The sequence below is a fragment of the Schistocerca gregaria genome, chromosome 2 (assembly GCF_023897955.1).
Source record: "Schistocerca gregaria isolate iqSchGreg1 chromosome 2, iqSchGreg1.2, whole genome shotgun sequence".
NCBI classification, from domain to species: Eukaryota; Metazoa; Arthropoda; class Insecta; order Orthoptera; family Acrididae; genus Schistocerca; species Schistocerca gregaria.
Window position 1 is genome coordinate 528,968,184 of NC_064921.1, and position 27,519 is coordinate 528,995,702.

Sequence of the window (27,519 nt, forward strand, 5' to 3'; positions counted from 1 at the left end):
TGTCAACACTCGGAATAGTCTTGGTGTTAAGGTAAGCGCCTAAACGGTGAGTGATTAAGATAAATCGAGTTTGTGACACACAGTTAATATTCAGTGCTTACAATCTGAAAACTTTAGCAGACACTGATCTATGCACGTATATGCGAAACTAAGCATCGCATTGTCTCGAAGTTAGTGGAGGCGACCTTCTATGGCGAAAGAACATTGCTTTGTGATGGAATTATGGCACACATGCAAAAATATTCTCCACATTTCATCTTGGCAACGCAAAAGCGAATTCCAGAGCAGCCCAATAAATATCATGATACAGCATTAGGAGAAATTCACATCCGCGGCATATTTAATCCACTTTCCCAGAAATCCTTGCCTCGCTGAGCTCTTGGGATGTCTACTTATCGAAAGTTAGCGACAGACTCTTAACCACACAAAAACGTGGCGCCTTACCTCACGCCTATCCACCTTCAACTCTCCCGCCTAAACCTTTCCGTTGGTGGTAATCACCATCTTTTGTATCACGTACGGTACTATATTCTCTAAACATTAAACAGTTACATATGTTACAGTTTAGTACATATACACGGTCTAGTAACATTAATTTGGCCAGCTGTCAGAAGCCTGAACAACCACCTTTTGCAGCGCGGACGTGCAGGAAAGGTGTCAGTGAGGTTCTGAAAGATACCGATTGTTATGGAGAATCCTGCTGACTCCAGCGTCGTGCCTAGCTGCACTAGGTTTCAAGGGTGAGGATCCACTGTCGCCGAAAAATCGATCGAAGTGGTCCCACAGATCCTCTATTGAGATTAAATTCAGGATGTTTGGTGACCAGGGGAGTACGATAGTCTCTTCCTTACGCTCTTGGAACCACGCAAGCCGTACACTGTGTGATACGTTGTATTGTCGCGCTGGTAGATGCCATCGTGCCGAGGGAAAACAAACTGTACGTTTTTTCGAAATGATACCCGAAGGATAGATACATACTTAAGTTGATCAGATGTGCCTTCCAAAATGATGAGAGGATCCGGAGAATCCCATAGAAACATTCCCCAGACCAAAACTATCCTTCCTCCGAAATGGACACTTCCGATGATTTTTGCGGGGCCCTACACGCCAAAGGTCATCTGTCCGATGGAGCAAAAAATGTGATTCATCTGGAAAAACACCTGTTGCCACTCAGATGACCTACAGTTGTGGCATTGGCGTGTAGAGTCTTCATCGCCAACGAACAGCAGTCAGCATAGGTACATGAACCTGGTACGTGCTCCAGACGGCCATACAAAGCCACGTTCGCTGGACGGTCGTTGTGGTGCCATTGTTGGTAACCTCTTGGATCAACTGGGCAGTCGGTTGCTCCACAGCTGCCATTCACCCCTGTCATCTACATCCCGCGGTGCACCACAGCTCCCTCGGCGCCGATTTTGCATAACGCCATTCTCTCATGCCCAGTATACTTTAACCGCGGCGGCACACGAGGAATCTATAGACATAGCCGTGCCGAAAATGATTCCACCCTTGGCCTGAAAGCCAACGACATGCTCTTTTCTTCGTCATAAATTGCTCCTTTTCCATATTACGACAGCGTATGCACTGTTTCTTTATAGGGTGTTACAAAAAGGTACGGCCAAACTCTCAGGAAACATTCCTCACATACAAGGAAAGAAAATATGTTATGTGGACATGTGTCCGGAAACGCTTACTTTCCATGTTAGAGCTTATTTTATTACTTCTCTTCAAATCACATTAATCATGGAATGAAAACACACAGCAACAGAACGTACCAGCGTGACTTCCCACACTTTGTTACAGGAAATGTTCAAAATGTCCACCGTTAGCAAGGATACATGCATCCACACTCCATCGCATCCCTGATGCGCTGATGCAGCCCTGGAGAATGGCGTATTGTATCACAGCCATCCACAATACGAGCGCGAAGAGTCTCTACATTTGGTACCGAGGTTGCGTAGACAGGAGCTTTCAAATGCCCCTATAAATGAAAGTCAAGAGGGTTGAGGTCAGGAGAGCGTGGAGGCCATGGAATTGGTCCGCCTCTACCAATCCATCGGTCACCAAATCTGTTGTTGAGAAGCGTACGAACACTTCGACTGAAATGTGCAGGAGCTCCATCGTGCATGAACCCCATGTTGTGTCGTACTTGTAAAGGCACACATTCTAGCAGCACAGGTAGAGAGTCCCGTATGAAATCATGACAACGTGCTCCATTGAGCGTACATTCTGACGAAACTAAAATGAGCTCTAACATGGAAATTAAGCTTTTCCGGACGCATGTCCACCTAACATATTTTCTTTATTTGAGTGTGAGGAATGTTTCCTGAAAGTTTGGCTGTACCTTTTTGTAACACCCTTTATACCCTCTTCCCGCCTCCCTCCGACACGTTTTATATACCCTCCACTAATTGCGCTGCCACCTGCCGCCGATGAATGGTTGTTGCACATAGGCGTCGAACAGAGCGGTGGTCGCTTTAGTGCGACAGGTCCGTATATAACATAAGGTGACACAACTTTGAAAAGGATATTTACAGACCATTTAAAAATTAAATGAAAATATTCACAGATATCTCAAGCCATGGTAATTGAATTGTGAGATAGTGCGACCGAGATGAGTGGGGGACTATATTACTTCCTTCACCATACAGTGTCTTGTCCGCTCATCTCAAGGGGAATCCCAGAAAAGTTCACTTCCTACGGAGATTTACCGACAATCATTCTTTTCACGCACCATTCGTGAATAGAACAAGGAAGGGGAGAAAATTACAGTGGTACTAGACATACCATCGGCCTCGCACCTTAAAGAGGTTGGTGAAGTACGTATGTAAATTCTGATTGTCCATCGTGTCTATGCGGAGAGGTATGCGATTCGCAGGCGCGTTACACAACCTAAGAACAGCAGTGGTAAAAGTATCTTAACTGACACCGACTAGAGATGAGTGTCACGACCTGTCATAGGCAGTCGGCTTCAGGACCGGCAGAAATTGTTTCTGTCCAGTAAATACGGGTCCTTATATACCAGTTTTCGGGCGACCAATGCGAAAGGAACTGCATGGAATGGAGTTTTAGAGTTCGGTGTCTTGCAAAAGAATATTGCTGCTGCAGGAATGCAGTGAGATGATGTGACTGAATGATAAACGTACTTTTACTTTACGGAATTGGTTTTTGGTTCTGTTCTCTTGCCTAATGATGTTTGTAGACTTTTAAGTGTCCAGCTACGATACTGATTTAGCTTCCCGCTCTTTATAGGCAACATGTACTGTTGTGACACTAGAATAGCAGTGACCTGAAGAACAGTGTCCCAGTACGACTTCTTACTTTAGGCTCTTTTCAGATGTCTTTCCTGAAAGCTCCATCTTCTCCCTCATAGCATTTCTATAAATCAAGTTCATAGTGGGAAGGGAAATACTACTGCTTACTGATAGCCTCAAAACACTTCTTTGTAACTACATTATTATATTGTTGAATTAATAATTTACATTCAGTATAACCAAATTCTCTACACTTTGTAATTGGTTTAGAAGTTAAGAAATAGAAATATTCCTTCCTAACAGTGATCACTGAGATATTGCAAAGTATATTTTTATAAAATGTGGGTAAGTTGATTGGTAGCTGTTGTCGGTAAAGTTCGACCATGAAACTTGCTCAGCCAAAGAGGAGATCACCAAACAACCATAATAGCCTAATTCAGTTCATTACACATAAAACACTCCATTTGCCTCGCTTTATTGAACACTGACGGCATTACAGACGATATAGCCTATAAAGACATACCAACTCCTTCATCGCTCTAATTTTAAAGTTCCGCACAAAGAAAGTCCAAAAAACTTATCGAAGTATGACAAATCTGAGACAGAGTGTCGAGAAAAAAAGCGACAGCTCCGAGCAGTTATGCACACTCTCAATTACCGTTTGAGAGTTTTCAGTGATCAGGTAATGTTTTACTGAAAAGTGGATACTTCACCGAGTAAATTCCAGAGAGTGTCACTCGATCTAACCAGATAAACAAGATATTGCACAGGGTACGAACGCTGGCATGCTCTGAGAGATCGTGTCAGATGTGTAGTGTGGGTAAATGTCTATGTTTAAAAGCAGCACTGTGTCGTTAATTTCTTGACTGTACAACATACGAGGGTTGGAACTTTAGTAGTGGTAACTATTTATTTACAGATCGTACAAAATAGGTACGTGTTTCAAAGTTTTACTGACCTTCAAAGTAGTCACCAGGATTGTGTATAGCCCGTTGCCGGCGATGTGGAAGTCGTAGGATACTCTTAGCAGTACCAGTTATGTTGCATTTCGAGCGGCGCGGGCTATTGCCAGATGAATTTGTAGCAGTCCTGAAGCGAATGCCGTGAAGTGTTTCCTTCAGTTTAGAAATCGATTTGAAGGAAAGACAGCTTAAGTCAGGGGGGTGTAGTAGGTGGTATTGCGCTTAGCACCCACGTCAGTCAAACAAATCAGAAACACGTTGCATTGTACGTGCTTGAGCACTGTCCTAAGAAATGATGATCAGGTCGTGCAGAAAGTGTCACCACTTCTGTCTCTAATCTGTTCATTTTTGGAATACAACCTACGACCAGCTTAGAGACAGAAGTCATGACACTTACTGCAGGACCTTATCATCATGTTGCAGGACAATGCTCAAGCACGTACAGTGCAAGGTGTTACTGATTTGTAGACCACGGATTTTTAGGTCGTAAAAAAGTGTGTTTTAGGCACCTAAAATAGGCTCATTCAGTAGTTCATTTAGGCTATAAAAACCTAAAATAGGCTCTAATAAAAATGATGCAGAGAAAATAAAAATAAATTAAAATACACAGTGTTGACAGTATAAACATCTTATTAATCATTAAACAAGGAGAATGAATATTTACACAGTTACAGACCACAGCAATCTACAACATTAATGTTGAACATAACTCCAAAGATTTTTGAGTTCCTGCAAGATAAAGATCTCCGTAAAAAGTATGTGGCAATGGTTTAATTAATACATTCGTAGTTTCACATATTCTGACCATAGTTGGCTTCACAATAAATAACCAAAATCTTTTCTAGGTTCTCTAGTGAAAAACTGTGGCGCTTGTCAGTCAGAATCAATTTATACGCTGAAAAAGAACGTTCTACATCAACAGATGTGACAGGGGCGTACTTCATTTTCGGCACATGTTGGACAGGAATGCTGCAGTCAGGAGTGCTGGATTTTCCACTTAGTATGTCAGCAGCTGCATACAGATCCTTCAGGCCAGTGTTCTTCTGCAAAACCATTTGCATTTTTGCCCGTACTTTTTCCCCTAGTTCACCTGGCGGTTCATTAATTTTCATTTTGACTTCGTCAAGCAAAGAAATATTGTCGCAGATAGGTCTCCCTGAGCCTTCTAATTGTAAAATTATTCTTGCCATTAATGTGTAGTGGGCCCTAATGTAAGATAAGTCCCGTTTTAAAGAAGAATCTTTGAGTAACTCCATTGCTGCAGTTACGGATGCAGCATCCCCCGGTGTATTTTCAACCACCTGGACAGCTGAGAGATGCGTACTATAGTATTCTGCTGCTACTAGCCACGTGCCCCAGCGGGTGACAACAGGCTCTGGCGGAATGGGACATCTGGAAGCTGTTCTTTGAATGCCTGTATTCTTGATGGTGCCGTAACGAAAATTTTCTTCGTCGTAGATATTACTTTATTTACTTTAGGAAATTGTAGCCTTACTTGGTCTGCAACGCGGTTGATCCAATGCACTATACAAGTTACGTGCAGCATCAATGGGTAGAGTACTTTTAATAGTTGAAACGCTGCTATCATATATGCAGCATCATCAGTGACGGCCAGAAGCACCTTATTCTCATCCACTCCGTTTGGGAATAGCTCCTTAAGCCCATAGCTCACAAACTGTGCTATTGTTTGTTGGTTAGTTTTTGGAATCTGTTTTGAGTAAGTCAAATGAGCCCTGGATGGAGCATCTGGATCTAGCTTGTCAATAATCAGGCTTCCAGTGTAACGGCCAAGACTGTCTGTAGTTTCATCCACAGAAATACATATACAAGATTCTCCAACGTCATCTTGGATTGGGTGCAATTCAGCGTTGTAAGCTGAATCCACATAATTCTTACGTAGAGTTGACTCTGCAGGAATAGACTGATGGCACTACTTCACAAGAAAACCTCTGAAAATAGTGTTTTCTAGTTTCCGAAAGGGGATGTTTGCTGCCACAAGTGCATGACACAAATCACTGCGGAAGTACAGTACTCGTTGCTGGACTTAATGGCACCTGTCAGGTGGCCGCCCCTTCTGAACAAGCGAATGGAATCTACTGGTGCTTCAGATGAAAAAATCTCACTTTCAGGAAACAGAGTAGTTTGATAGGACTGCCTATAGACAGCAGCGAGAAAATGCGCGAAGGGCAGTAATTTAGCTATAGAGAGCGTTTACGATTAACATTGTGATTTTTTAATCCGTGCTCAGCTTGAGGCCTATGAAACTGATTCTTTGCGAAAATCCACAGCTGGCCAGAATGGTACTGACGAAATATTTTCAAATATAACATTCAGTACTCCCACGTTCGATTCTAATGGGTAACTCAAATCTTTCACCGGTTCCAATTCTCTCACCCAAGTTAAGCACTGTCGCGCTCGGCGGGTACTTGGATGGATGACCATTCAACCGTGCCGAGTGCTGTTGGTAGTAAGGCAAGCAAACGAATTGTAAACAGTCTCTAACGACCTTCGCCTTCGACGAGACATAAAGCCCTAAGTTTGCTTCGTTTTTGTAATCTTTGAAAACGCAAGAACTCTATTTGAGATTAACGAAATAGTTACTTTTTATGATTTTGATGCCGAAATAGGCGAAATTAGGCGTCAACGTCGAAATACCCAATTTTAGGTCCTATAGAACTAACGGTATTCAGTTTAGTTAGTCATGAAACGCATAAGTACCAACTTAAGATCCGTGATTATATTTTTTACATATAAATAATAATACACCTACAAAGAGTATTTGGTATTAACAAGGACAGCGATATAACAAAATAAAGACCGAAGTGTTAGGCAAATACGAAGCATGAGCGCATATCAACTAGCCACCTTGCTGCACGCTGGGCAGAAAATATTTTTTTCCATCCTTCGTATAGTGTGGAAAAACTTGGAGCCACTGTCTTACATGATGAAATAGGAACTTTTTTAGGATGAAACTTCCTGGCAGATTAAAACTGTGTGCCCGACCGAGACTCGAACTCGGGGCCTTTGCCTTTCGCGGGCAAGTGCTCTACCAACTGAGCTACCGAAGCACGACTCACGCCCGCTCCTCACAGCTTTACTTCTACCAGTATCCGTCTCCTACCTTCCAAACTTTACAGAAGCTCTTCTGGCAAACATGCAGAACTAGAACTCCTGAAAGAAAGGCTACTGTGGAGACATGGCTTAGCCACAGCCTGGGGGATATTTCCAGAATGAGATTTTCACTCTGCAGCGGAGTGTGCACTGATATGAAACTACCTGGAAGATTAAAACTGTGTGCCCGACCGAGACTCGAACTCGGGACCTTTTCCTTTCGCGGGCAAGTGCTCTACCAACTGAGCTACCGAAGCACGACTCACGCCCGGTACTCACAGCTTTACTTCTGCCAGTATCCGTCTCCTACCTTCCAATCTTTACAGAAGCTCTTCTGGCAAACATGCAGAAATAGAACTCCTGAAAGAAAGGCTACTGTGGAGACATGGCTTAGCCACAGCCTGGGGGATATTTCCAGAATGAGATTTTCACTCTGCAGCGGAGTGTGCGCTGATATGAAACTACCTGGAAGATTAAAACTGTGTGCCCGACCGAGACTCGAACTCGGGACCTTTTCCTTTCGCGGGCAAGTGCTCTACCAACTGAGCTACCGAAGCACGACTCACGCCCGGTACTCACAGCTTTACTTGTGCCAGTATCCGTCTCCTACCTTCCAAACTTTACAGAAGCTCTTCTGGCAAACATGCAGAACTAGCACTCCTGAAAGAAAGGATACTGTAGAGACATGGCTTAGCCACAGCCTGGGGGATGTTTCCAGAATGAGATTTTCACTCTGCAGCGGAGTGTGCGCTGATATGAAACTTCCTGGCAGATTAAAACTGTGTGCCCGACCGAGACTCGAACTCGGGACCTTTGCCTTTCGCGGGCAAGTGCTCTACCAACTGAGCTACCGAAGCACGACTCACGCCCGGTACTCACAGCTTTACTTCTGCCAGTATCCGTCTCCTACCTTCCAAACTTTACAGAAGCTCTTCTGGCAAACATGCAGAACTAGCACTCCTGAAAGAAAGGATAATGTAGAGACATGGCTTAGCCACAGCCTGGGGAATGTTTCCAGAATGAGATTTTCCCTCTGCAGCGGAGTGTGCGCTGATATGAAACTTCCTGGCAGATTAAAACTGTGCGCCCGACCGAGACTCGAACTCGGGACCTCTGCCTTTCGCGGACAAGTGCTCTACCAACTGAGCTACCGAAGCACGACTCACGCCCGGTACTCACAGCTTTACTTCTGCCAGTATCCGTCTCCTACCTTCCAAACTTTATAGAAGCTCTTCTGGCAAACATGCAGAACTAGCACTCCTGAAAGAAAGGATACTGTGGAGATATGGCTTAGCCACAGCCTGGGGGATGTTTCCAGAATGAGATTTTCACTCAGCACCGGAGTGTGCGCTGATATGAAACTTCCTGGCAGATTAAAACTGTGTGCCCGACCAAGACTCGAACTCGGGGCCTTTGCCTTTCGCGGGCAAGCGCTCTACCAACTGAGCTACCGAAGTACGACTCACGCCCGGTACTCACAGCTTTACTTCTGCCAGGTCCCGAGTTCGAGTCTCGGTCGCGCACACAGTTTTAATCTGCCAGGAAGTTTCATATCAGCGCACACTCCGCTGCAGAGTGAAAATCTCATTCTGGAAACATCCCCCAGGCTGTGGCTAAGCCATGTCTCTACAGTATCCTTTCTTTCAGGAGTGCTAGTTCTGCATGTTTGCCAGAAGAGCTTCTGTGAAGTTTGGAAGGTAGGAGACGGATACTGGCAGAAGTAAAGCTGTGAGTACCGGGCGTGAGTCGTGCTTCGGTAGCTAAGTTGGTAGAGCACTTGCCCGCGAAAGGCAAAGGTCCCGATTTCAAGTCTCGGTCGGGCACATAGTTCTAATCTGCCAGGAAGTTTCATATCAGCGCACACTCCGCTGCAGATTGGAAATCTCATTCTGGAAACATCCCCCAGGCTGTGGCTAAGCCATGTCTCCACAATATCCTTTCTTTGAGGAGTGCTAGTTCTGCATGTTTGCCAGAAGAGCTTCTGTAAAGTTTGGAAGGTAGGAGACGGATACTGGCAGAAGTAAAGCTGTGAGTACCGGGCGTGAGTCGAGCTTCGGTAGCTCAGTTGGCATTCTGGCTTTAGCCGTCGCCGCGGTCGGACGTGCTTGTTGTTTACTCCGCGTACGTTAGCGCTATCGCCGGTGTTTGGTGTTTACGTGAAGTTAGCTGTACATTTTCGCTGTTATTTTTTGAGTGGTGTCTCTGATAAGTGTTTTTATAGTGCTTTCGTCCGTTCCACGTCTCGTGCTTCGCCGCAATTTCGGTTGTTGCCGGAATTTCGTCGGAACCGACGACCATGTCTGACACCGTCAGGAAGAATACTTTAGTCTTCTCGTTCGAGAAAGAAACACGGCCGGTCCAACCCACTGCGCTGGAAATCCACGATTGGCTGACTGAGGTAATCGGTATAAATTCTGACTCTGTTCATACCACGCAATTAGATGCTGAAAAATACTGTGTTTTTGTTAAATTTCTGAACTCAGTGACAGTCGATAAGTTGCTTGCAAAATGGGGTAATTCCGTCGAATTTGTTCATCGAGACGGTTCAAAAAGTAATGTCTCTGTACGAAAAGCTGATATCATGTACACCAATGTCAGGATTTTGAATGTTCCAATTGAAATTGATAATCAGTTGATCAAGGACGCTCTATCTAAATATGGCGAAGTTAAATCTATCTATAACGAAAGATGGTCGAAGCTATACAAGATACAGTGTTTTAATGGCATTAGATCTGTTGAAATGGAGGTGAAAGCCAACATTCCGTCCCATATATCCGTTGCAGGCCATAAAGCACATGTTGTGTATTCTGGTCAGGAGCGCACGTGCAATATTTGCAATGAGACAGGTCATTTCCGACAAGATTGTCCGCGCCGTGTTTTTGTTCTTCGGAACAATCTAACACAGCGTCAAAAACTGACCCTCAGCGATGTCTTACCAAATAGCACTTCCCTTCTTTCGGTTAACGACAGTGGTGCATGTACTTCTGCAGTGCCCGCCATAACTACTACGGAGTTCCCTCCCCTGAGCGTCATTACATCACACCCTTCTGTTCCCGATTGCGATCTCCAGAATAAGAAGCGACCGTTGGAAACGACCGATGACGGCTCGGACGGCGAGTCCGCCCGTAATTCGCCTTCCACCCGCAAGCAGAAGCAGTGTAATGCGGATGTGCTCGAGGAAACAAACAGTACATGTATTGACGTGACGACAGCCGCTGAGGCAACCCGGCCGCTGTCGGCGGCTGAACAGGTACAAACGGTCCACGGAGGGGACGCAGTAACGATTGTCGCGGAGACGGAAGAGGCGCACTCCGAAGCACAAGAGGTGACGGAGCGGAACCCAACTCAAGAACTTACAGACCCACAAACCGCCGACTCAGTCAGTGCTCTGGAGCTAGTGACGGAAGAACCAGGAAATGGCACTCGTAAAAAGGACGCTGTTGAGGCAGCTTCGGTCACAACGGTGGTAAAGATAGACAATCCGAATGACGGCGCGTTGAACCAAGATGTCCGAAGACGCCGACTCAAACCGCAACCTCATCTCAAAGCTTCCCGTAACCAAAGCAAACAACAACCAGCACAAGAGGAAGCGACGGCCAAGAACGTCTTGTATGAAATCATCACGGAAAGACCTAAGGAGGTACCTTCAAGTGACATTAGTGATGCAAAGCCCCTCGGTAAAACTACAACCCGAGATGTTCGGAATCCTGCACCAAAATGAGGCTGTAAGATGAAAAAAAAAAGGATTTTGTTGAACCAGTTTCATTTCTAATTGTACTACTGTCTTAGTCATATTTCAGAGGAACCAGATGAAGTGTTTACCGAGCTTCAAATACTGACTATTCTTTTAGATGTTTGTTTAAGCGGAGTCGTTTCTCCCTTCTAGAAGCTGCACATCTCTTTTTTTTATTAATATTTTGTTATCTTTTTAATCACTTATTTACTTTTTCTGCAAACTAAATGTCCCAGGCATATACAATTACGACTATCAATATTAACAGGATTACATCCGTGACTAAAGTTACAGCGCTCAAGGATTATTTATATGAGTCAGGGACGGACATTGCTTTCCTACAGGAAGTAGTGCTGACTAATCTTACAGTGCCTGGATATTTGGCGATTTTAAATGTCTCACTTGACACCAACGTCGGTACAGCAATTTTAGTCAGGGAGGGGATTCCTGTCTCGGATATCGAGAGGTTGGACTCCGGCAGAGCGATAGGTATAAAAGTCTTTGGTTCTACCCTTATCAATCTGTATGCCCCTTCTGGCACATCCAATAGAATGGAAAGAGCACAGTTCTATAAAGAAGAAATCATTTATTTATTACGGAAAAACCCAAAAGATCTTATAATAGGCGGTGATTTTAATTGTGTGATAAATAAGAAAGACCAGGTTCCGAATTTTAATAACTGCAATGAACTGAAGCGTTTCGTTACTGTTTTACAGCTTAAAGATGCTTGGGAAATAATGTATCCCACATTTGTGGCATTTACATTCCTAGGTCCTCACTCACGTAGCAGGATCGACAGACTCTACATATCGCAAAGTCTAGTTAGCTCCTTCATTAAAGCAGAGACGATTCCAGTTTACTTTTCTGATCATAGCTCCGTGCTAGCTTCCATCAACCTTACTGCGCAACCCACTCGCCGTTTTAGAAGTTCATGGCACCTTAATACGTCACTGATGCAGGACGACGGATTAGAAGAAAGTTTGACAGAAGCGTGGGCATTGTGCCTCCGCTCTGCCGATAGACACGTCTCAGTACTAGACTGGTGGTGCAACAGGGCAAAGCCTAAACTGAGAAAAGTTCTCATCCAGTATAGTGTACAACGATCGAAAGACTTGAAAAATTCCATAGAATTTTATTATACCATGCTGCGAAATTTATATGAGCAGGCAAACACTTCCAACGTCCGTCTGGCAGATATCAAGCAAACTAAGGCCAAATTGCTCAGTCTTAAAAGACAGCAGATGGAGGGTCTGAAATTAAAATCCAAGGCTAAGACAGTCGTGGAGGATGAACATGCTTCCTTGTACCATCTACTGAAGCACGAAAGAAACAGGAGACGCACCTTCATTGATGGACTTCAGTCTGAAACTGGCGAGACACTCACGACTCAGAGAGACATCGTCAATGCAGTGCACAAATATTACGAAGACCTATACACTGCCAACCCGGTATGTGAAGAGTCCTTCGATGAGTTCCTTAGTTCCATAGCTCCACAGGTCTCGGACGAGGAAAACGAAGACCTTCTCGTTGAGTGTACTAACGAAGATATCCACAGAATCATCTGCAAATCTCCTCTGAGGAAATCGCCGGGACCGGATGGTTTGCCTGTTGAATTTTATAAACTATACTGGCCACTGATTGGTGACATGTTTACCCGAATGACGAACGAGGTGCTTCAGGGAAAGCATTTACCTGCTGTTTTTAAAGAGAGCACAATAGTACTAATCCCAAAAAATGCTGCAAAAAGAAACCTCAACAACTTTCGTCCTATCTCCCTGTTAAACTCCGATTATAAAATCATCGGCAGAATTTTAAACAACAGACTCTCACAGTTGGCCAAAAAGATAGTAAGTCCATACCAGTCCTGTGTGCCTACCAAGAGCATTTTCAAAAGCATAGCTGAATATAGAGATATAATTGCAATCACTGCTGTGACCACCATAAAATGTGCTATCATGTTTATTGACTTCCAGAAAGCATTTGATCGTGTGGATCATAGATTCCTTAGTGCCACACTGAACAAAATAGGTTTTAATGAGCGAGTCGTAAGTGTGATCAGAAATGTTGCAACAGGCATCAGCGCTTGTATATCAGTTAACTGCCAGAGGACAAAGCAGATTCAGATCAGGCGCGGCGTTCCTCAAGGAAGCCCCCTCTCCATGTTCCTATTCGTGCTTTCATTAGAACCTTTCCTCCGCAGTGTTCATGCCACTCTAACTGGCATCACATTATCTGGTCACCGAACAGTCATAAACGCCTATGCCGATGATGTCGGAGTCGTCCTGCGAAATCCCGACGACATTTTGAAATTGGAAACGCTAATTAAAAAGTACTGTAGAGTCTCCGGAGCAGGTGTCAACGCAAACAAAAGCAAACTCCTAAACCTGCGGGGTTTTCAACATACCACCTTAGCCTGGGCCACAATGGTCACCCAATGCAAAGCACTAGGAATAACACTGACACCTTGTCCGTTAAAAATGGCAGCTATCAATTGGAGAAATACGTCGGGACAACTTCTTGGAACAACAAGAGAAAACCTCCACCGTAACATGAACCAAGTTCAGAGGGTGATTTTCATTAACCACTGCATTCTCTCCAGGAGTTACTTTATAGCACAGATCTTCCCACTACCGAAAATGATTGGAAAAAAGATAATGTCTACCATTGCCAGCTATCTTTGGAGAGGGGATATATTCAGAGTCGACGCAAAAACTGCGACCTTAGATCCCAGGAATGGAGGTTTGGGGTTAGTTGACATCAGAAATAAGGCGTCTGCGCTTTTTATAAAAAGGACCGCCACTATCCTTAGCGACCACGCTGATAGCATTACAACTAAATTATTTGAAGTTGTCAGGCCTGCCAGTTTACAGGCGCCGGTGAATGTGCAAAAAATAAATAACCGGCTCCAGTACGTTCGTGTATATTTTGTGGAATTCAGCTATCTCGGTGGTGTCATCATCAACTCACGACGGATCACGGCCCGCGATATTCTGTGCCATCGAAAGAAAATGGAGGGGAGAAACAAATTGGAAAGTAAATACCCACACACTGATTGGGACGCCATATGGAAAAATATTAATATGCGTGGTCTACCATCGGACGTCAAGTCAGCGTGGTATAAAACAGTGAATGAGACCGTAAGCACCAATGAAAGGTTACATGCAATCGGCGTTAGCGACACGAACCTATGTCTCAAATGTAAATTGATCGACACGTTAGTGCACAGATTCACGTGCGGTGGCAATCTACAACTCTGTAATTGGATTAGGGAACAACTGGCTTTTCTTACGAGATCTTCGGTGGAAAATTTTCCCCCTGTTACATTCCTCAGGCCTCAGACTTGCTATTTTCCAGCAGCAAAAAACAACTCGGTCCATTGGTTAATGGGACACTATGTGAATTACGTAATTAATCACCTGGGAAATGACAATTCCACTGATTTTTACATGTACTTGAAGTGTGCTTTTTATAACGCCCTGAAATATAAAGACCACAAGAAAAACTACGGCAATATGCTTAAAATTGTATTCGAGCGACTGGGCATTGGTTGACAAGCCAACGAGATAAACAAAAATCGTTTATTTAAGCGAAACGACGCTTAAACAAAAACAATTGGGGAGAAGTACAATTTTACAGTTTCATATTACAATCACTTATCCTCTGCTGGCAACGAAGGCTATTTTGTTTATTGCACAGAAGAAGCCGAAGCCGAAAGCCAGTATCGCAGGGTTAAAGATAAATTGTTTTCTTATACATTCATTTTATGACTGAGAAGGAAGTCTCATTTGTTTCCATGGAAGGGAACATACTTTTTTATTATTATTATTAATCTCAAGAAGGAAAGGAGGCTATGGAATTAGTGCCTTAACAAAAAAAACAAAAAAAAAAAAGTGAATAAGGCGTCGGAAAAAAAAATAAAAAAAAAAAAGTGGTAGAGCACTGGTCTAATAAAACAGGGGTCGTAAGTTCCATCCTCACAGGAGAAAGATGAATTTTGGAAATCAGTTGCGCGTCGTGGCCGTATAGCAAACAGTACCTGTGATGACGAACAATTAGCGACAGGCGTTTTTTTAAGAATTACTCTCAGATGTGATTAAGGCGAATGTCGCAGATAAAGCATTTGCCAAGGCGGTACAGCATAAGGTGGGACGAGGCAGTCTGAATTACATTTTATAGATGTATTTCTCACATATCTCAGAGCCTCTTGCGATATTCGTCGTCGTCGTCGCCGTCGTCGCCGCCGCCGCTTCTGCAGAAGTAGCAAATGGCAATCGTAGCAAATGCGGCGAGGGACGCCCTGCCTTCGATTCCGAATGCACAAAGTGTGTGGTCTTGTTTCTCAGTCTATATTTGGTCGGTCTCGTCAGAGGTTGAATGTAACGAATGGGTGGGAAAGAAAAAAAAAAAAAAAAAAAAAAAAAAGTTGGTGGAGCACTTGCCCGCGAAAGGCGAAGGTCCCGAGTTCGAGTCTCGGTCGGGCACACAGTTTTAATCTGCCAGGAAGTTTCATATCAGCGCACACTCCGCTGCAGAGTGAAAATCTCATTCTGCACTGTTTTAGGATATTAAAGCCGAAATAGGCAAAAATGGGCACTAACGTCGAAATAGGCTTTTTTAGGTCTTATAGAATTAACGCTTTTAAGTGTAAATAGTCATTAAACGCATAAGTACAAATGTTTATGCAAATAGGAACTCAGGAACAAAATAGGTTTTTACCTAAAATCCGCGGTCTACTGATTTGTTTGACTGACGTGGCTGCTAAGCGCTATACTACCTACTGCACTCCCCTGACTTAAGCCTTCGTGAGTTCAAATCGATTTCTAAACTGAAGGAAACAGTTGGCGGCATTCGCTTCAGGACTGCTTCAAATTCATCGAGCAATAGACAGTGCAGCTCGAACTGTTAACATAACTGGCACTGCTATACGTGTCCTACGACTTCCACATCGCTGGCCACGAGTTATACACAATGTAGGTGACTTCTCTGAAGGTCTGTAAAACTTTGAACACGTATCTATTTTGTACGAGCTGTAAACAAATAGGTACCATTATTAAAGCTCCAACCCTCGGTTCTAGGCGCTACAGTCTGGAATCGCGCGACCGCTACGGTCGCAGTTTCGAATCCTGTCTCGGGCATGTTATACCCTTAGGTTAGTTAGGTTTAAGTAGTTCTGAGTTCTAGGGGACTGATGACCTTAGACGTTAAGTCCCATAGTGCTCAGAGCCATTTGAACAATTTCGAGAGTTTAAATCAAAAGGTAATTTATCCAGAAGTTTTTACCGTAGTATGCGTGTGACCAGATTTTCCTAATTTACTAAATTAAAATTTTTAAATTGTTTACAGAGAACAGTAAACCAGCAGAGAGTGTTTTTCATCAGTTTACGTGTTCATACCGAGTTTGATCTTCCTTTTTAAATTTCCTGCTACCTATAAAATACATCTAAAACAAAGAATTACTCCTAAAATCCTTCCTCCAACTTCTATAAATTTAGTGAAATGTTATTTCTCTTCATCTATACGATGATTTAATGAGAAACGAGTTACAAAAATATAGTTATTATTATGGCAAATGGTTGCAAAAGAACCTGTACCTCATTCAGTTGCTCTAGGTGGTAACTGCATTAGGAAACACCTGCTCTCGTAATCAGAATCCTAAGGCGGCACTGAAAAATTGCATAACGACGTGTAAATATGGGAGACTAAGGTAGAGAAGGCTATTATTGCTTCCCACACTACGGCACATAAAACTGCACACCTTCAGTGAGTCAAATAATACACTTCGTCTATTCTAGTAGGGGGAAAATTCGTGTAGTCGCAAATCTTTGCGATATGGGGCCGGAGGTGGGGCTTTTAACGGTCACGTTTTGTATTTATCTTGAGCAATTCGAAAGCCACTGCTTTAAAGGCAATATTTCCCGATGCAAAATTAAACTAGATAAAATTTCCTACGCGAAATCTCCTATTCATTTTTATTTGTAGGGCTAATAGTTTCCCCGAATTGCAAGAGACAGAAAAATGCAGATTGCTAAGGAATGTGTTTTAATGCAAATTAATCTTTATTGTTACCTGAAGTGGGCCATGAATAAATATTAATTGTGTACCATATCTAAGTGCAGCAGAAGCCTGTTAAGGGATAAATTGTGTTCTGTCTTTGTAGGGTAGACGTGATGGGGAAGGTAGTGATTGGATTGTGATCCTGCACTTTCCTCCTCCACAGGTCTGCAAACTGATGAGCTAGCAGGCAAGTCCCCGCACTCTCTGTGCCACTACGTCACATGACGTTTGACAAAGTTATACGTGTCCTTCTGCAGCATGCCTTATGAATCATTGATGAAGCAATGCACAGACAAGCCCGAAGGGTATTTTTTTCCAATAAAATACGTTAACAATACAAGGAATTTAAATTTGATTATTAATAATTCTGAGGCAAGTAACGCCTATGGAGAGATTCCGCCTAAGTCTCCGCATACTGTCCTATACTGCTAAAGGGGAATTGATTCTTGCACGGTAGTTGTTGTTTATCCGTTAATAAGGTTCTACTACACTTTGACAGATGTAACAATTGTTCTTAACCCTTTCTGTTAAAGAATAAAAATTAACTTTATACTATTAAAACAGTGTTTTTAGTAATTTGAGAGTCCCAGAGAAAAACGAACAGAACATTTTTGTAGGTAATATTATATAGCTTAATTTTGTACAGGGAAATATTTTCTCTAGACGCAGCGATTTTCGTGTTAATAAAGAAAAACATAAAAAGTTGGCTTAGAACACCCCGTGACGACCCTTATACTTACGCCTCACTGGTCAGTTAATAGTATAGTCGTGGCGATTCATTCTATCGCTGTGCAAAAATTAGCTGCTACACGAATTTTCCCCCTAATTTAACTTCGTGCAGGAAAGCAGTACGGAAGGAAATGCGTTGCATCTGTGGCCAGAGTTGAAAGCAAATTGGCCATTTGAATATCAAAGCAAGTCTTCAAAGAGAATCTTGGAATTATTGAAATCGTGTAATAATGACATTCTTGTCGCTGTCCATTATCTCGTTGTCGTAGTTCGATCATACCATAGCAGACAATATCTGGAAGCTGAAACGACTGAAGAATCAGTCATTGGCGGGATACTGCCGACGCTCGCCAGCAGGAAATTCAAATAAGCCTGAAATCTTTCTAAGGTCCTCAGCTCATCTGCTCTGACTGCTTCGCAGAACGGCGACGTTGGAATCTCCCGGAGACCAAGCAACAAAGACTCTCCACTGTAAAGACACTTCATGATGAAGACTTGAAGCCTGACAGAGAAGAAGTAGCTTTGCACTGAATGCTTACGAAAAGGGAAACTCGTGTTTCTGGATTTTGCGCGTTTCACTCCGTTCAGATTCGCTGGACTAAGGACTTTGCGAGGTCAGATCTTTAAAAATATGCCTTAGAAAATGTTGGCGCCCCTTCCCTGAGATTTTTTTCTCATGATTAACCAGTAACGCACGTCTTATCGTTTAGTGAAGGAAAAAGGTATCTCTCTCTCTCTCTCTCTCTCTCTCTCTCTCTCTCTCTGTGGCAAATGAGGTGGATCGTCGAGGCACAGTCCAGTTTCTCTCTCTAACCTCCAGTATATTCATCTTAGCCAATCCCAGCAGTTCTTTGGATGCGTAGACATTTAGCTTATGTGAAGCCAACTATGGGCGGCATCTCACGCTTTCAAAAGAGTCTCAAACTGCGGGTTCTCATTCCATTTCCTAGATATTATCTAAAGAGTTTTTTGCACGACAGTGTCTTCGTTGACCTTGCTGAAAACAGCATTCTTTCTCTTCCACGTCTGTGCTACAAAATGGTCGTTCCTGGAGGCTTATGTAATTGGAGATAGTTTGAGTGTTTCCTGCTGTGTATCTGAGAAAGGTATGACAAAACACAGTCCGGTGGACTGCATTTCACTGACCTGAAGGCCTCCTGCCGCATCCTTCTGAGAACTACTGTCACCTCGGCCCAATCTTTCAGCGTTCTTACTTATATAAAGCATGCATATTGAATAAAAGTTAAAGTTCGATAACTGCATAACAACGATGACCAGTACTGTTATGCACCTCTTTTCTGGGTGTCGATTAATAATTCAGATCTAATTAATCCATGTGTTCTGATTTTATATACATTACCGGACAGTTTTAGAGTAAAACCGTCGAGTATCATCTGGTTAAACGAATCACGTTAACACCTTTCTGCAAATGACGTAGCGTCAAGTGCAGCAATGGTCCAATGAGGCGTTAAACTCGTAGAGAGTAGAGTGTTGTTCTGGCCAGGGGTGGTTCTGTAATGCTGTCGGAGTCTTTTTGTAACATGACCAGAGCTCACACATTCCAGTTACTAGAATATGAAGCAGGATGTTCGTTTCAGCATTCTCGGTTACTAAGTGTTTCCCAACTTTCTATTTCCATAAGGAGTATGTTCTGGACACTCCCGTCTTCCGTGATGAAAAAAACCGTTTCCACAGCGCTCTATGTTTACAGTGTGAACTCAGAAGCACCCAGACACCCTGTCGCATCTCCACTGTGCTACTAAATCACGCAGTATACATCCCATATAAAATATTTGGCACTGTCTGGGACCGTGGGTGAAGAGTAACGAGCAACATTCTCCGCGGTTTAGTAGCTCTAGTCATCGATCGCATCAGTCGGATATAGTATACCTGGAAAATATTGTACACTCTCTCGGTCGCTGAATAGAGGTCATTATCACAGCTAGAGGCTGAGTTAATGGTGTTAGCGTGATGTTTCTTATGGCTGAGCAATATTTTGTTAGGTGTGTTTACATCTGCAACTAGTAAAACCGGCATTGTTTTGAAATTGCCAAATATGTATCAGAATTGGATATAAATCCTAATTTCTTTCTGCTTCTCCCTCTATCCATCAACACCTCCTAACTGTTCTTTACTTGCCTCCTCCTCAGTCCGTTTTTGGATCACTTCGCCTCCTCCCGCCTCCCCCCCACCCCCCCTCAGTCGAATTAAATATCTGTCTGATCTTCAAATGTGGGTGAATTCCTAAGGGACCAAAGTGTTTAGAACATCGGTCCATAGACTGACACACTAATTCAAGTAACTTAAGCTAACCTGTGCCAAGAACAAGACACACTCCCATGCCCGAGGGAGGATTCTAACCTCCGGCGGGAGGGGTCTCGTAATCCGTGCATGACGCCTCAAACCGCGCCGCCACTCTCTGATTTTGATCCACGTCTATTTTTATTGCAAACGAAACCTTGACTGGGAATTGCAATCGCTTAAAAAGAATGAGTGGATTGCTTGGCATTATCGGTATATGGGGTATGAGAAAGAAGTTTACGACTGCTGGATCTCTGAGGGTAATAGCGTCAACGACAGTATTTGTCACACTTTTAATCTGCAAATGGATAGGATTACGAAGACGCGAACGATTCAGATTACGTTTTAATATCCCAATCATAGGCTGATAAGCCATAAATTCACCTCTGTGTTTCCTGTAAAACAGATGAAGAGAAGGAAAACAAAAGAGGAAATTGTTTTGTATTGAATTTTAGTATGAATGAATTATAAAGAAAGAGAATATGTAAGGGAGAAACATCTTGTGTAATGGTTTAGATGCGCTGCGGTCGTAGTTGGAATTAACTGCGAGAAAGAAAAAGTACAGCTTTTTTCTTGCATTGGGCGCCAAGACAAAACCAGAACAGGGTTGTTTAAAACTATGTACCCTAATCCGTCCAAATGCTATTTAGAGCTTACTTTCAAAATCTTATCCAAACCACTGAAAATATTTCCAAAATTTTTGGTGCAACATTTCCACTTTATATATTACATGTATATTTGTGTATAATATGAATTTAAATATTACGAAAAGGATAGTTGCTACTAACCATATAGCGGAGGTGCTGAGTCTGGCGCGGGCTGGTGTGGCCGTTAGGTTCTAGGCGCTTCAGTCTGGAACAGCATGACCGCTACGACCGCAGGTTCGAATCCTGCCTAGGGCATGGATGTGTGTGGTGTCCTTGGGTTAGTTAAGTTTAAGTAGTTCTATGTTCTAGGGGACTGATGACCACAGATGTTAAGTCCCATAGTGCTCAGAGCCATTTGAGGTGCTGAATCGCAGATAAGCACAACAAAAGACTGTCAGAAAATGAGCTTTCAGCCAACAAGAATTTCATAAGAGGTTGAATATACACACAACCACACAGGCAAATGCCACTCCCACACACATGACAATACCCTATGGCTGCAGAGGCCACGCTATGAGCAGCTGCACATGATACGAGACACAACCACGTGGATGCGGGGAGAGAGAGGTAAGCAGGAGACTGGGGCTGGGAGGAAGATATATAGCAGGGTAGGGGTGGGAGACAGTAAACTGCCACTAGAGAAGTGTACAGGAACAAGGTACAGGGATTATGTAAGGGGGGGGGGGGGGCGGGGGGCGGACGAGGGTAGAACAGCTGGGGGCAGCCAAGAGGTTAAATGGAGGGCATGGGGTGAGAGGTAAAAGGACTGTGGGTGCATTGGTGTAATACAGAACCGAAATGGGAACAGGGGAGAGGCTAGAGGCTAAGGACGGAGACTAACGAAGGTTGAGGCCAGGAGGGTTACAGCAGTGTGCAGTGTACAGGATTACTGCAGTGAGAGTTCCAATCTGCACAAGAAAAGTTTGTGTTCATATCTACATCTATATCTATATGGATACTCTGTAAATCACATTTAAGTGCCTAGCAGAGGGTTCATCGAACTACTTTCACAATTCTCTATTATTCCAATCTCGTATAGTGTGCGGAACGAATGAACACCTATATCTTTCCGTGTGAGCTCTGATTTCCCTTACTTTAAAATGGTGATCGTTCCTCCCTAGGTAGGTCGGTGTCAAGTAACTATTTTTGCATTCGGAGGAGAAAGTAGGTGATTGGAATTTCATGAGAAGATTCCATCGCAACAAAAATGTCTTTGTTTTAATGATTTCCAGCCCAAATCCAGTATCATTTCTGTGACACTCTCTCCTATATTTCGCGATAATATAAAACGTGCTACCCTTCTTTGAGCCTTTTCTATATACTCCGTCAACCTGTCTGGTACTGCTCAGCAGTATTCTAAAAGAGGATGGAGAAACGTAGTGTAGGCAGTCTCCTTGGTAGGTCTGTTACATTTTCTGAGGGTCCTGCCAATAAAACGCAGTCTTTGGTTAGCCTTCGCCACAACATTTTCTATGTGTTCCTTCCAATTTAAGTTGTTCGTAACTGTAATACCCAGGTATTTAGTTGAATTTACGGCTTTTAGCTTAGACTGATTTATCGTGTAATCGAAGTTTAACGAGTTCCATTTAGCACTCATGTGGATGACCTCGCACTTTTCGTTATTTAGGGTCAACTGCTACTTTTAGCACCATTCAGATGTTTTTTCTAAATCTTTTTGCTGTTTGTTTTGATCTTATGATGAATTTATTTGTCGATGAACGACAGCGTCATCTGCAAACAACAGAAGATGGCTGCTCAGATTGTCTCCCAAATCGTTTATATAGATAAGGAACAGCAAAGGGCCTATAACACTACCTTGGGGAACGCCAGAAATCACTTATGTTTTACTCGAAGACTTTCCGTCAATTACTACGAACTACACATGAGTGCTACCTCTCTGACAGGAAATCGCAAATTCAGGCACATAACTGAGACGATATTCCATAAGCATGCAATTTCACTACGAGTCCCGGCCGATGTGACCGTGCGGTTCTAGGCGCTTCAGTCTGGAACCACGTGACCGCTACGGTCGCAGGTTCGAATCCTACCTCGGGCATGGATGTGTGTGATGTCCTTAGGTTAGTTAGGTTTAATTTCTTTCTAAGTTCTAGGTGACTGATGACCTCAGAAGTTAAGTCGCATAATGCTCAGAGCCATTTGAACAATTCATTACGAGCCGCTTGTGCGGTACAGTGTCAAAATCCTTCCGGAAATCCAGATATACGGAATCGATCTGAAATCCCTTGTCAATAGCACTCAACACTTCATGTGCATGAAGAGCTAGTTCTCATGTCCATGTAGAATGCCGCATAGCGATTGCAGTTTAGCTTGTAGATCACATGACTAGTTTTACACATAGCTCTGGGATAGGTGATGCTTGTGACTGGACTGGAGGAGACGATGTGGAAGGATGTATGGGACAGATCCTGCATCTACGTCTGATACAGAGATATGAGCCATCAGGCAAGGGAGCTCAAGATGTGCAAGGAAGGATTTGGAATTGAGTAGCTTCAGTGGGTGTGGAATAATACTGTGGAAGTGATGGGAAGGAAATTGTTTAGGACATTTCTCATTTCAGGGCATGAAAAGAGGTAGCCGAAACCTTGGTGAAGAATGTGATTCAGTGGCTCCAGTCTGGGTGGTACTGAGTGATGAGGGGAATGCTCGTCTGTGTCCAGATGGTGGTACTTTGGGAGGTTGTGAGTGACAGGAGAGATGAGGCATGGGAGATCTGTTTTTGTATAAGGTTGTGAGGATAAGGTGAAGCAAATGGGAAGAAGGTATTGAGATTCTGGAGGAATGTGGATAGAGAGTCATCACCCTGAAACCTGATCATGAAGATGTCAGTCAGTGAATCTTAATGAGGTAAGGGTTGTGGGATCTGGGTGTTGAGGAAAGAAACCTCTAGATGGCCAATGAATAGGTTGGCATAGAATGGTGCCATGCCAGTACCCATAGATATGCCGCATTTTGGTTTGTAGGTAATGCCTTGAAAAGGAAGTAATCATTGGTGAGAATACACTTAATCATGGCGATTAGGAAGGAGTTTTTAGGTTTGGAATATTTTGGCCACTAGGGAAGGAAGTGTTGAATAGTGGTAAGGCCATTGGCATTGTGGATGATAGTGTAAAGGGTGATGACATCAATAGTGACGAGCAGGGCACCACGTGGTGAAGGAACAGGAACTAAGGAATGTCAGTGGATGAAATAGTTGTATTTTTTGTATAGAAGGGTACACTGTGGGCCATTGGCTGAAGGTGTTGGTCTGTGAGAGCAGAGATATTCTCACTGGCTGCACAGTAAGTGACCACAATTGGGCGTGCTGCGTGGTAGGGCTTAAGGACATTAGGAAGCATGGAGAAAGTAAGAGTGAGGGGTGTGGTAGTGGTGAGCAGAGAGGTAGACTCCTGGGAGAATTCTGGGGTGAAGCTAAGAATTTCAGGAGAGAATGGGGACCCTGCTGGATTTCTGGAATGAGATCACTGTGGCAATATAGGTACGTGGTTGAAACAACTGGCAGAGTACTTCAGCCACCTATCCTTGCAGTTAAAAACGACAGTGGTGGAACCTTTGTCAGTAGGTAGTATTCTAAGGTTGGGATCAGTTTTTATGTGGTTGATTGTGAATCTTAATGTGAATGTAAGGTTAGTTTGCATGTTGAGGGATTTTGGAAATGATAGTGAGCCAAGGATCGACGTTAAAGTATTGAGAAAAATTAGTAGAAGGTGATTTATGGGCAGTGGATGTAGAACACAGTTGAATGAAGGGTGAACTGAGTCAGGCAATGTTGAAAATTGGGCTTTAGTTGAGTCCAAGTGGTAGAGTTGGTGGCGGAAAAGTGTTTCCATTGTAGGGGTCAGCAGAAGGAGAGTTGGTCTTCGACAAGTCCCATACAACTGAATTTGGAAGCAGGGCAAAAGGGGAGGCTTTTATAAATGGATTGACGCTTCTGTGGGGCTAAGGCTTTTGAAGGAAAGGTTTATTACTGAGCTTCGGGTCTGTTTAGGATTTAGAATCTGTGTGCTGGAGGGAGGGATCACTTGAGCATCAGTTACATGTAGTAGTTCTGCAAGGCACAGTTTCTTAGCCATGGGGTCAGGTGGGGGGTGGTTTGGAAGTAGTTGTACGGGTGGTGGATCGTGGTAGTCGAAGGTGGAAGTAGGCCGGCCGCGGTGGTCTCGCGGTTAAGGCGCTTAGTCCGGAACCGCGTGACTGCTACGGTCGCAGGTTCGGATCCTGCCTCGGGCATGGATGTGTGTGATGTCCTTAGGTTAGTTAGGTTTAAGTAGTTCTAAGTTCTAGGGGACTGATGACCACAGATGTTAAGTCCCATAGTTCTCAGAGCCATTTGAACCGTTTTGAAGGTGGAAGTAGGAAATGGACAGAGTGTAGAGTATTTTGAAATGGCTTTGTGGTTGTTGCCCTAGCTCCTCCAGGGCAAGGGTTTCAGTGTGTGATGTGGGACTCAGAAATTTGTGTTTGTATATCAGCAGAGTTTTACAGGTGGAGAGGAAGTATTATTGCTTGGAGGCATAGGCCTGGTTAATATGACTATGCAGGTCTATGTTGGCGATGTTTAATGACTGGAGGATTCTGAACAGAAGGGGATCATCATGGAAGGAAGGGCGGTAGCTGGAGGTTGGTAATTTGGTTGAAGGCCATTCCCTGAGCCAAGCAAGAATTCAGGAACAGTATATAGGATGGGGTTCTGGCTAGGTGTGAGGAAATTTTGTGTAGTGACGCAGTTGGAATCGGCAAGGATCCGTGGTGGTGGTTAAAAACGCGTAAAAATCTAAATGCGTTATCATGTCTGGTTACCTTGCAGGTCAGGCAGTGGGATGATTACATACAATCCACCTGTCAGAAAATGTTGCATTAAGAAAATTTCCAACATGAAATCCCCAACACTGTGATGTAAGTATCTCAGTTGTTGTTGAGCAAACTGTTCTAGCATATATCGGTAGATGCTAGACTCACCGACTTTTAAACAAAAAAAGAAACAGGTAATGGCCCTGTTGTACATTAAACTACACATTCATTTTAAGGGAATCCTAAAGTAATCTGACGCAACGCATGGGCTTCAGAACGGCATAACCTCACATAGTGCTTGTTAACTTTACCTGATATGTGGAAAGCGTCCTAATCTGAACAACAATTTCGTTGAAGTTACCTGTTGCGGGAGTCGATTCGTGCCTGTATCTCTGTCGCAAAAAATATTCGACCAGTTCCCTCAAGTGGTTGCAACGCGTGTCTTATGTGGACCTTATACACTGTGTGATCAAAAGTATCCGGACACCTGGATGAAAATGACTTACAAGTTCGTGGCGCCCACCATCGGTAACGCTGGAATTATATATGGTGTTGGACTACCCTGAATTATGAGCGGGTGCTCGATCGAGGTGAAAGATGCAGTCGCCATCCCCGAACTGCTCTCCAACAGTAAGAACCAAGTAGGTGCTTGAAATATTAATGTATGCTTGTGCTGTGATAACGCCACGCAAAACAAAAAGTGGTGCAAGTCTCCTCCATGAAAGACACGACCACAGCATAACGCCAACGCCTCAGAACTTTGTTGTTGGCACTACACACGCTGGCAGATGACGTTAATCGGGCATTCGCCAAACGCAAACCGTGCCATCGGATCGTCACATTGTGCACCGTGATCCGTCGCTCCACACAACGTTTTTCCACTGTTCAGTCGTCCAATGTTTACGCTCCATACAGCAAGTGAGGCGTCGTTTGGCATTTACCGGTGTGATGTGTGGCTTATGAGCAGCTGCTTGACCATGAAGTCCAAGTTTTCTCACTTCCTGTCTGTCATAGTAACTGCTGTGGATCCTAATGCCGTTTGGAATTCCTGTGTGATGGTCTGGATAGATGTCTGCCTATTACACATTAGGACCCGCTTCAATTGCCGGCGGTCTGTGTGAGTCAACAGTCGACGTCGACTGTACGTGTCCCTTCAGGTTTCCACTTCACTATCCTATCGGAGGCAGTGGACCTAGGGATGTTTTGGAACGTGGAAAACTCGCGCACAGACGTATGACACAAGTGACACCCAATCGCCTGACCGTGTTCGAAATCCGTGAGTTCCGCGGAACGCCCCATTCTACTCTCTCACGATGTCTACTGACTATTGAAGTCGCTGATATGGAGTACCTGGCAGTAGGTGGCAGCGCAATGCACCTAATATGAAAAACACATGTTTTGGGTGTGTCCGGATACTTTTGATCACATAGTTTATGCGAGCAGGTGAAATTGGGAAACCCTGTGGTCCTAGGAAACCCTGATTCACGAGATGTGCGTAGAGTAGATGTGGAAAGGTTTCGTTGCCTGTTGTAACTGCGACCCTTTGTTCACCGACCGCAGGCCGCCCTGTTCGCGAAAAGTCCTACACACCACCGGTCTGATTAACCTTCATGTACCACGCAGCAATACTCAAGCAGCTTCTCTTCCTCATTGTCTCCGAAAATTACGCTGCACATTAACTGGAGATTTTGTCCCGTGATACCACAGAACACAACGCGACTTCTTCTCTCGTGAAGATATTTTGTAACGATACCGAGTGTAGTGCTCTCCAGTCAACTTCTACGTGCAAAGTTGAGAGGACATTAAATACGATGGTTTGTTCATCCATTTGTCATAAAGTAAAAATTTGTATGTTTTATAGTTTTTGTAAAATAAATATTGATAAATGTGCAAAGACCTCAGGCCCACCCTGTATATCC

The 27,519-nt window shown here is 43.7% G+C and overlaps 1 protein-coding gene and 1 non-coding gene across 2 annotated transcripts in view; one reads left to right on the forward strand and one right to left on the reverse strand.

Annotated features, from left to right (window-relative positions):
- Window positions 1-27,519, forward strand: part of LOC126335869 (G-protein coupled receptor GRL101-like) — a 697,223-nt gene that overhangs the window by 447,375 nt on the left and 222,329 nt on the right. The gene's annotated exons all lie outside the window — the stretch shown is intronic.
- Window positions 8,410-8,484, reverse strand: Trnas-cga (transfer RNA serine (anticodon CGA)). Its single transcript has one exon. It is a non-coding gene; the product is annotated as a tRNA-Ser (tRNA).